At 36.9% G+C, this 10790-nt stretch overlaps 1 long non-coding RNA gene across 1 annotated transcript in view; it reads left to right on the forward strand.

The window, feature by feature from the left end:
• LOC107309520 (uncharacterized) overlaps positions 1–8948 on the forward strand; it is a 42774-nt gene extending 33826 nt beyond the window's left edge. Inside the window, exon 3 of the long non-coding RNA XR_001553216.3 lies at positions 1802–8948. This is a non-coding gene — a long non-coding RNA (uncharacterized LOC107309520). The remainder of the gene's footprint in view (positions 1–1801) is intronic.
• The last annotated feature ends 1842 nt before the right edge of the window (positions 8949–10790 follow it).

Consider the following 10790-nt stretch of genomic DNA (forward strand, 5'->3'; position numbering starts at 1 on the left):
GGCAGATGGTGGTGGTATGTCAATAGAAGCTGAACCTTCACACCAATATTCCATTACATTCTTTTGCTATGCAACAGATAGCAGCAGAGGTGCAGTCTGACAAAATGCTGCCAGACGTGGAAGTGCGTCTGATGAAAAGGTGTGTCACTGAATTCCTCCATGTGGAAATAATGACACCCATTAATGTTCATCAACACTTGTGGAATGTTTCTGGAGACCAAAAACTGGATGTGGACTCAGTGGTGTGGGTGATGCATTTCAGTAGCAGTGTTAGCAGCAATGGACCATCTTTACTGGTACAGATTTTATGAGGATGGCATGCAGTCTATTGTTCGTAGATGGCAAAAATGCATAGCTAATAGTGATGACTATGCTGAAAAATCGTATTTTGTAGCTGAGAATCTTCTCTATCAAGCAGTGTTCTTGTGCTCCTTGTATCAGTTGTAGTTTCCATGGAAATAAATAGGAGACACTACTTTGGGAGCAATCTACATATATTTAGAAATAAATATTACAGTCTGGGGAATAATAAAACTGTGTTGATAATGAAAGTTTTATGAGATTGTATAGGCTGAACTTCATGGCAGAGATGATGAATAAAGCACAGGGACAGGATGCATTTTAAACAAAAGCTCGAACTTTCAATACCTGCGCACCAAGTTCAAGCTACATGAGTTCCTGCAGAAAAAAAAAAATAAATCATACAGGGAGTATAGGGAACTTAGAGTACTGAGAGAAAAATCTTGAGTGAATGTGACAATGTGATTCTGCAACTCAGAGTAGTTTAATCACTCCCTGTTCAAAATATAGAATCATAGAATCATAGAGTCACCAAGGCTGGAAAAGACCTCTGCTGTAATAGGCTTTAGCAAAGGGCCTCCAAGATCATTCAGTCCAAACATTCACCTACCACCACCATTTCCCTACTAAACCATGTCCCTTAGTAGAACACCTAATTATTTATTGAACACCTCCAGGGTCTGTGACTCTACCACCTTCCAGGGCAGCCCATTCCAATGCCTGCCCACTGCTGCAGAGTAGTATTTCCTGATTTCCAAACTGAACCTCCCCTGGTGCAACTTGAGGCCATTTGCTCTCACTGTATCACTAGTTACATGGGAGAAGAGTCCAACCCCCACATTGCCACAACCTCTTTTCAGGGAGTTTTAGAGAGGTAAAAATTGGAAAACTTACGTAAGTACATTTGGGCTCTTCAGATTATAACAGATAATCTGACACCACAAATGAGTTATTTTATTAACTCTAAATTCTAGTAGTGAATAAAAATGTAGAATAAAATACAAAGAAGGCCTGGCATTTTTAACAGAAAACAGACAATGTCAGAATAACAGAATTGCCTAGGAAGAGTGAGTGACTGAAAACCTGATTGCTAACTTATGTACTTGTTTCTGTGCAATACCAGAAAACTGGTGGGCCTTCCAGGAAAAAGGGAGAAACTGACTTCATTAAAAAGGACTTTACTTTTATTTGCAAACTAATGGTGTAAAAATTACTGAGACCATACAGTCCAGGAAACATCTGGTTCTGTCCTAACATTTTATGTGGTCTGCCAACATTACTTCCATATTATTATACTGGTTTTAGCAGGACTACTGCCTCTGGAACTTTAATGAATACAAATATGTTGCAACGTTGGCAGACATTTGCACTTTTCTAAACTTTGTAAACTACAATGTTTGTGAAAGATCCTAGCTGAGGAGTTATTTTTCTGGGTTGGATCAATTCAGCTTCCATAGGGTACAATGTAACTATTAATTTTCATTATCACTGTTGTTCACAGGACCCACAGGCAGAAAGCTCACTGCGTAACAACAACAATGTCCATCGTAATAAAGGGCTTAAAAAGTGAAGACAAACCAGAGCATACAAGGAGATTATGGGACAATATCAGTTTTGTAGGCTTGTCTCCTGCACACTAGAAGATGAATCATCGTTGGTGGTTTTGGAGAGGATGTTTAGACACTACAGAAAAGAGGTGAGTTTAGAGTGGGTATGGAGAAGTTATGCGTGTTTATATGGAGCTCCATGTAGGTTTGAAGAGGCATTTTTTATCAAATAAACAGATGGGCAATATGTGGACTAATTAAAGCTTGAGTCTTGTCACTGGATAATAAATGAAAAAAATGAGTCATAGGATGATAATAGTTGTCAATGATTTGGCAGCTATTGAAAAGTGATTTTTTCATTTGTTTGTTTATTGTGAGAAGAACTGTCAAAAATGCAAAGAGCTGTGTGAGCTAATCGAAGTGTTGAGTTTTGAAGACAGTCTTGGCAGCAGTTTATAAACAGATATGTCTGCAGCAAAAATGCCTTTGTCAGGGCCAAGATGCTACAGTAAGTGATCTGTAAAATAACTCCGACCTTAACAAGAATTTTAACAGCGTGAATGGAGGGAGGGTTCTGCAGGCATTGCTGAAAGGCTAAATTAAAGCTGGTGCCTGTGGATGTCTGACTGGTATGATGGGGAGAGACCTCTGAGAATTTTGAGAGGAGGAAGACAGGAAAGGGGTGGCTGGGACGTGAAGGCTGAGAGTTTGGTTTTGGCTATACTGGGTTTGAGATGGTGGCCAGGCAGTCGCAAAGGCATGTCAGCATGCCTAGGTGAATGAAAGATGATGAATGTAATGTGTTAGGTAAGGGGTTACGTATGGAATGTAGCAGCATTCATGATCCTTCTGATAATGGAATTTGTACATGAAAAGAGATCAAGAGAGACTTTGGAAGGAAGTAAAATGAACTACAGTAAGTGTAGAAAATGTGACTTCAGAAGAAATCACAATAAAATTAGGATATTTTCATCTGAAAAAGGCTAAGGAAAAGTACAGTTATAGTCTACTTAAGCACTTCAGGTGACTGCAAAAATGGAGAAAATTAAGTGTTCTCCAAAATGATCAGAACAAGATGTCAACTTGCATTGTTACAAGGGCTGTTTAGGTAAAAGAGGAGAAAAATTGCAGCGATAAAAGTATCAGTGCACGAAGGCTGTTGTGCCCCCTCCACTGAAATGTTTAGGAACAGATATGCATCTACAGTGAAAAGCATGTGAAAAAAACTCCTTATTAATGTATGTGGGTTTTTTTCCCTGTATATTTTTTGCTGTAAATTTCAGTGTTATTATAATTAGACTACTAATAACTTTGACTAGGCTATTAAGATACCATTTAGTCTCACTATAAATGCTTAGCGCCATGTTCACAGTGTATACACCTGTAAGAGCATTTTGAGTGTAACATGTACATCACTTTTATTTCAGGATATGATTATTTTCATATGAAAGTTTGCTTACTTCATCTTAAACAGTATTACTTAACTCATTCAATGCTTCAGTGTATTAACACTGATAGAATATTTGATGGGTAAGATACACAGTTTTAATACTGTTTCAAAGAGGAAATAATATAAGATCTTTGAATATTACAGAATTATGACCTGATTTTACATAGGTATTTTCTAAACTAGTCACAGTCATGCAGAAAAATCTGTTTAGCCTAAAATGGCAATGTTAATGGCCTTGTACAGGAAGAGCAATGCATAAATTGATATAGCTTTTACAGTAGGAAGATAACCTTGGTCATCCAAAGCTTTTCTACAGAGGTCAGATGGAATTAAACATATAAGGAAACAATTTCTCTTTAAAGTGTAGCCCTGTCCCATGGCTGCTTGTTAAATATAGTCTTGGAGTACAATATTCCTTCCGTTCTGCCTCTTGAGCAGCTACCTGCTCAGCTTTTTTCTTAAATCTATGAATGAAGGGGAAGGAAATGCAGATGGCTATGAGCCCCTGAGGTGCTGGAGGCAATGACCTTGTCACTGTTTAATGCCCAGTGTTAATTGAATCTTTGAAAATAGGAATTATTGAGAAGGAATGAGGTGAAATGACATAAATATTAGTCTGCTTTGTTCTGTTTTCAACAGCATTCTCTTTTCTTCTCACTTTTACGACTTAAGTTACTGTTTTGGATTGTAAAGGTTTCTTTAGTTTGTTTTTAGTTAGTTAGTTAGTTAGTTAGTTAGTTAGTTAGTTAGTTAGTTTGTTTTTTCCCAGTGTATTCAGAAGTCAAGGGGACTTTTCACACAAAGAATTTAATGAAGTTTCCCACAAATTAATTATTTTTTCATTTGCTTTTTTCTTCATCATAACCCCTGTTGTTTGCTTTTCTCAGTTTATCTGAGATAGCACTGAAGGTTTTTTTTGGAAATTGAATACTTACATAAATGCAACATTTTCTTGGTTCAAATGACAAGTGAAAAGAATGGGGAAATGCTGGCCAACTATTACTTGGAAAATTTATGTCTGAACTTTGAATCTTCTTAGTATATGTTGACCATTTAAATAATTTATTCCTTGTATGTTTTAAACTTGTGGCCAGTTATCATTGTAACTGAAAGCTTAAATGAGTTGCTTTGATAGAAGCGGTGAACTAGTCTGAGGCTCTGCATTTACAGCTGAAGGCCTTACTCTGACATATGCTTCAGTTCCTCAGTTACGACAGCAGAGGTCAAGAAATAATCAGGCTCACTCTCTAAGCATTGTTTAAAACACCTGAAGACCAGCAGTCATTTTGGCTTGTAGTTATGGTTGCAAGATTGAGATAAAAAAAATTTTCTCAGTATTTATTGAATCTTCAAGGTTACACTTCAATATGGTCATTTTGAATCAATTAGTGATAATCTCTTAAACTGCCGTGCCGTTCATCAAGGAAATAATCCAAGCAGTAGAAAGTAGTTTGGAAATCAAATCCCTCTGTGTTGAAGTGGTAAATGTGACAATATTGATCATTCTTTTTTATTTTTATTTTTCCAAACTCAGTCAAAATCAGAGATTGAGATGAAATAGACAAAACATTTTGTTGTATTTTACCTCATGTTCTGGTTTTTCTTTTAATTGTGTAATATAATCTGATGAAAATGTCATTCTTCATGTACAAGAGGCATTTGGGCACATGCTGATAATACTGAGTTACTGTGGGTGGCAAAGATAAAGAACATCTACAAATTTTGCAAAAAGATCTCAGAATGTAGCATGGTAAGAGTGAGAATGAAATTTTGTTTATGTAATTGTAATGGAATGCTCATAGAATGAAGCAAGCCTAACTTTGCACAAGTAGTAGTGGATTCTGAACTTCTTGTTTCCTCATACTGTGTGTGTTGGTATTCAGACACTTCAGATGTACTCCTGAACCTGTAGAATTTCCTGAAGTGACACAAAAGTTCCCATTAGCCTTGCCACTCTCAGACAGTTTTACACCATCCTGTGGCACAACCTCAGTGTTCCTAATGCTATCCCCACCAAGCTGATCATAGTTTAAACCCTCTCATTCAGGCTTGCCAAGTTACAGGCCAAGAAATATCTCCCCCATTGAGAAAGGTGGTTTACAACATCCCCCAGCAGGTCTCGTGTTTCAGAGACTCCCCCATTATTATAAAACCCAAAATTCTGGTGGAGGCACCGGTCTTGGAGACATGCACAGGTGGACTGGTCTTACCTGTGCCTTTCCATATCTCACTCCATTACTGTGGAGAGTAAATGGGAATGTGTTCAAAACAAAATGCGTGTTTTCAAAACCAACCTCAGCTGTGGATGCTCAAAAACGCTGAATAAATAAATTAGGGAAATCAAGGGCTCTATAAACGTGATAAGATCTTTTATTACTGGTTGCCTATAAATCATGTATCACTGAAGGTTAGATGTATGTTTGACTTGTTAAACTCTTCCTCAAGCATTTGATACTGGTGAGCACCAGTGGCAGGACACCTAAACTAGATCGTCTGTTTCCCTAAAATCTTGTCTCTTACACTAGAGAATTAGAAAGCTTTGAGTGATGGGCTAATTGAATATTTTTGAGGAAATAAATAGTTTGGATTTTGTGTTACTGATAAAAGATTTTATTATTGTGTTTCTGCAGTAAAAAATGATTTATTTTTCTTTTCACATGCTCTTTACCCTTTGCTATTTTTACATCTTGAAGCTTTCCTTTATCTGCTTGCCTTTTAATCTCTGCTCCTCTTTCTTTTTCCTTCTTGCTAAGTAATCCTTCAGCCCTAAAGACTAAATAGAAGTGAATACCCTCACCAGTGAATATACACTGCAAAGGAGTTTTGATTTTTCCTCTTTGAACAAAAAAAGGAAATAGCTTTCTGTTATGGAGCTGAGCTGAGCTTCACCTACAGCCCTGTCTTGCAGCCATAGGGCAGAATCAGGAGAAGCAATTGGGGAAGATTTGCAAAGTTATGATACTTCTTTACTTTTGAGCTCTGTAACTAATACTTGTAGTTTGTTGCATGCTTACTCACTCAGTGTTTAGAGGAAAGTTATTTTGGAGCAATGGCACAGTCAGAGCTCTCGGCCCAGCAGTAGTGGCTGACACCTCGATGGGATCTCAAGTAAATTAGCCTTGTTTGCATTGGAACTGTAGTACTTCTGCTACACTTCCATCATTAAGCTGGCAGTAATGAATGTTTGGAGGGATAAAAGTTCTGCTTTTGCCCAGGTGCTTGTGCAAGGCTCTTGGATTCTTCCAAGATAAAGCATTTCTAATTACATCATCTTGAATTGAACTAACACAAACAAATGGGACACTGATAGATTTTCAGAAGTTGTATACTGCTTCGTTTAAGTGGTGGAATTAAATCTGGCCTATGGCAAGCTCCATTGCAAATACTGTATTTAATTCTACTTACTTTCTCATTCTTCTTAGAAGTGCTTTAAGTGATATCTATATACATAGCACAATATTTCCCCTTCTCTTTCTGTAATAATAAAAAAGACGTAAAGATTAAAATTTTTGAAATGAGGCAGAAAAAATGCATTTGGCCTCTGCTTCTTGGTATTTGTATCGAGAGAGTAATTCATTGGCAAGTTAAAACATTTCACTTTTAGCTCCTGATGACCCAAACTAGTTTCAGCCCTCAAGCCATCAGTCTTTCTTCATCAATCCCTCTTTCCTTGAGGCCATTGCTATTGATCTTACAACAAGCTGGGTCTGGTATCATCAAACCCAGCTGCACACGTGCTGAGCAATTACAGTGACATAAAAAATTACATTTTCCACAGGATTTAGTCAAATGTGTATTCATTTATAATCTCACTAAGAAAAACCCAAACTAATGAGTAGGACTTGTTTATTCCTTCAGCACTTCCTTTTCAGATGTGGGGAAGGGAGCTGAAAGACAAAGGATAAACTAAATATCAAGAAAAGACATGTTTGTCAGGTAGTTAATTTCTGAGGAACCGAATGTACTCTTAAGGACATTTTAGCTAGATTTAGTTGGATATTCCATTCCTAGATATTGGTGGCGGTGTAGGACTCTCAGATCTCTCCATATGTCCTTATTATCAGAACGCCTATGGCTTTTCTTCATCATGTTTGAAGAGTTTATCTTTAACAATGTTCCCAGATAATCACAGTGTGTAACTTTCTATCAAACAGAAGGACTGTTATCATTTTTTGTTATATATATGTAACAGTAACACCTGGTGATAGATCCAAGCCAAACCAGAGGCCTGTTGTGCTAACCACTGAGTAAATGGCACAGGGATATCAACTCTTCTGTGGTTTCCTAGGGCATGATGTTTATGGATGACAATGAAATCTCAGTGGTAACCAGTATTGTGATTCTCTTAAATAGATTTAAAAAAGAACAACAAACAACTGTCCTTTTTATGTAGCATAGTTATTGAACATAGACTATATGTTATTTATCTGTATTTTTGAATAAGTGATATGAATGCTAAAACTGAAAGGAAAGATATCATTTAAAATGTGATGAGCAAATTCTAGTTTGCTTTTGGCATCTCAGCTAACAAATCCAAGGAGTATTTTGCCACCCTTTAAGTCTTTCCATGTTGTTTTCTTCTGTCATATCTGCTATATGCAAAATGCATTTGAATTTTGTTTTGTCAGTTTCTTCATAAAGAATTCCAAGCAGAATGTAATTGCTTCAGTCTTAGAAGGTACTTTCTCACACTGTGTCACTTTTAAGATTTGCAATGTACTTCAAGATGTCACTGAGTATAGTGGGAGCTTTGAGCTCTATTTATTTACTGTACCTATAATTTCCCCCTAATTGCAAATCCTATCGGTGCTTAAGAAAATGAAGGCACTTCATTTCCTTAAAATACTTTTGATAGTATCAACTAAGAAATGATACGACCTGTTCTCACTCCCAGAGAAGTCAGAATAGTCTCTGCCAAATATTTATTCTTAGCCAACACTTCAGAATGTTTTTTTAGATGCTCTTACTGCATGTAGCAAAGAAGAAAAACCCCATTGAGTTATTCAGTTGGAAGGCTATTCCTGGCAATCTGCTGTAAAGAATGCCCAAATGTTCCCCATCTCATCTCCATGCCTGCTGACCCCAGGAACATCAGCCATTAAACGTTCAATGCAAGTATTTGGAAGTTATTTTAATCTTGTCATTTCCTCAGCTGTTGCAAAATAGAATTATATTAACAGCAGTTCTCTGCCAGTTCACATTTCTTTTGGTCACAGCAACAAACTGAAAGCAAATGACTACAAAAACCTGTTCAAATTCATGTGCTTTTTGCCTCAAGAGTAGCACTTCTATTCCCTCTCTAACAAAAAAAAAAAAAAAAAAACCAAAAAAAACCAAAAAAAACCAAAAAAAAAACCAAACAAACAAAACCCAACAAAAAAAACCAAACCCTAACAGTTTGAATAGCTGTGAATACTGACCCAACCTGAGTTCCTACTCTGAACTCCCCGAACCAGCAGAAAGGCAGCAAAATTGACCATCTGTGTTTTGGAGCTGTTCTGTGCTTTGCAGCACATCCCTTGATGACAGCAAATCACTTGCTGACATCATTTACCTTTAAAAAGGTTATCTAAATTTGTGTATCCTATACGCAAAGCTTGGCTTTGGTGATCTCACCATTTTACAATGGTGTATTAGAAATCAGAAGGAGAATCGGGGAGAGTAAAGATGATGACAGATCCTAACTATCTGCCTTCTTTTTCTATATTTTTTTTCTTTTTTCTTTTTTTTTCTTTTTTTTTTCTTCTCCATTATAATTTAGGTATACATGCAGATATTTGCTCTGTTGTTCTGAGTTCAGAAAACTCATTTATGAAATTAACAACAGAAACAAACAAACATAAAAAAAAGAGCAAAGGAATCCCTTTACAATAATAGTGTTAGGATTTTAAAAAGCAGCAGTTTTTTTTTTTATCTTGGATGCAAAAAATGATCATTATGCTTTCAGTCAATCTCCAGTGAGCTTTGAAATCCCTGAACCTGTGGTTCTATCTAGACTACAGACCACATTTTTGCCCCAGACCAGACTCTTAGAGACAGTGACTGGATGTCACTGGTCCATCAGTCAATCAAGTAATGTCTGGTAATGAGCTCTGTCTTGATCATTATACTTGTTCCCTGCCTGGGTGGTTGGCAAAACTAATGTCTTAGGTTAGAAGGGAGGGAGTTCAGCAAGAACATGACAGATCGAAATACCTTTCACCATTTGGATATATAACAGCTTCGGAAATGCAGGCTTCAACAGAGCTTCACATGGAGCTGCTTGTTTCCACATGCAGTGGTTACGATACTACATTTGCTTCAGTGTCATGGAGAAAACGCACGGAACTTGATGCAGACATTTTTCACTAGATGAATTATGATGCTCCAACCAGAAGCTGCCAGTCACCTACAATGCCCAATGACTGTTTTCCTCTTACGCATACAGACTTCAGAACCATCATGTCTCTTTGCACTGGATATCCACATTTACTAAGTGATCATAATGAATGGCTTTGGGAAGACTGTTCTTTAGAAATAGTCCTTAACTTCAGAATTAGTTCCCGTCTTGGAGCCCAAGTTCCTGTGTCATTTCAGCATAATATATGGCCTGTTTTTGAGAAGAGTTGAGTAGTTGGCAAGCATGGAGGCCTTGGGTCGAATTGTTATTTTTTGACTCCTGTTTTTGTTGAGATAACACAAGATTTTTTCTCCACTTGTTGACAGAGTCCTATTAATAACACTCTTTCTGGTATCATAAGGAACTGATTATCAGAGTAACAATGATAGCACTAGCAATATAGCTCCTATTTATTTCTTGCTCTGCTTCTTATTATCTGTTTAATTAGACTGTCTGTCCACAGCTGACATTTTTATGCAAAATATTTCATTTATGGTCTTGTTGTGCATAGTAATTGTACTACTTCAAAAATTTCAGCCTTTAAAGTCTTTGCAAACATACATCATCTGATAAAGGATATAAGTGACCAATCGCATTTTGTTTAAATAGGTCAGTGCACACACTGTTTGCTTTCAATAAGGTTGTCCTTTAGAGACAAGAGGTACTTCAGGGTGTATAGACATTATAGCTTCAGTCTCCTTTTGGTACTATTTAAATACCAGATAATATAAATATATAAAATAATACCTTTCTGGTATTATTTAAAGCATGATGATCGACTTACACAGTTAACACTAATTTCAGTTTCCTTACTTTAACCTGATCTTTTATGAACTCCAAGTTTCATTACATAGAAAAAAGAATAAAATAAATTACAATCTCAGCGGAACTGGTGTAACTACAAAGAAACAATAGCTCTTGCTCTTTGCCAGTATGTCTGAACATCCCTTCTCCTGCCAAGCCTTTTGGAAGGAGGCTTATTTTCTGAAACTTTGAGTGTGAAGAATCAGATTCTGAGTTCTTGGAGCTGACTCTGGTAGGTGTTCTGCTCTCCAGTGCAATACCCTTCATGTTTTCAAGTGTCCAGCCAAAACTATAAATAATTACCACATAG

Source organism: Coturnix japonica, chromosome 2 (assembly GCF_054131305.1).
Source record: "Coturnix japonica strain WE chromosome 2, WE-NBRP24, whole genome shotgun sequence".
In the NCBI taxonomy this organism is placed as follows: domain Eukaryota; kingdom Metazoa; phylum Chordata; class Aves; order Galliformes; family Phasianidae; genus Coturnix; species Coturnix japonica.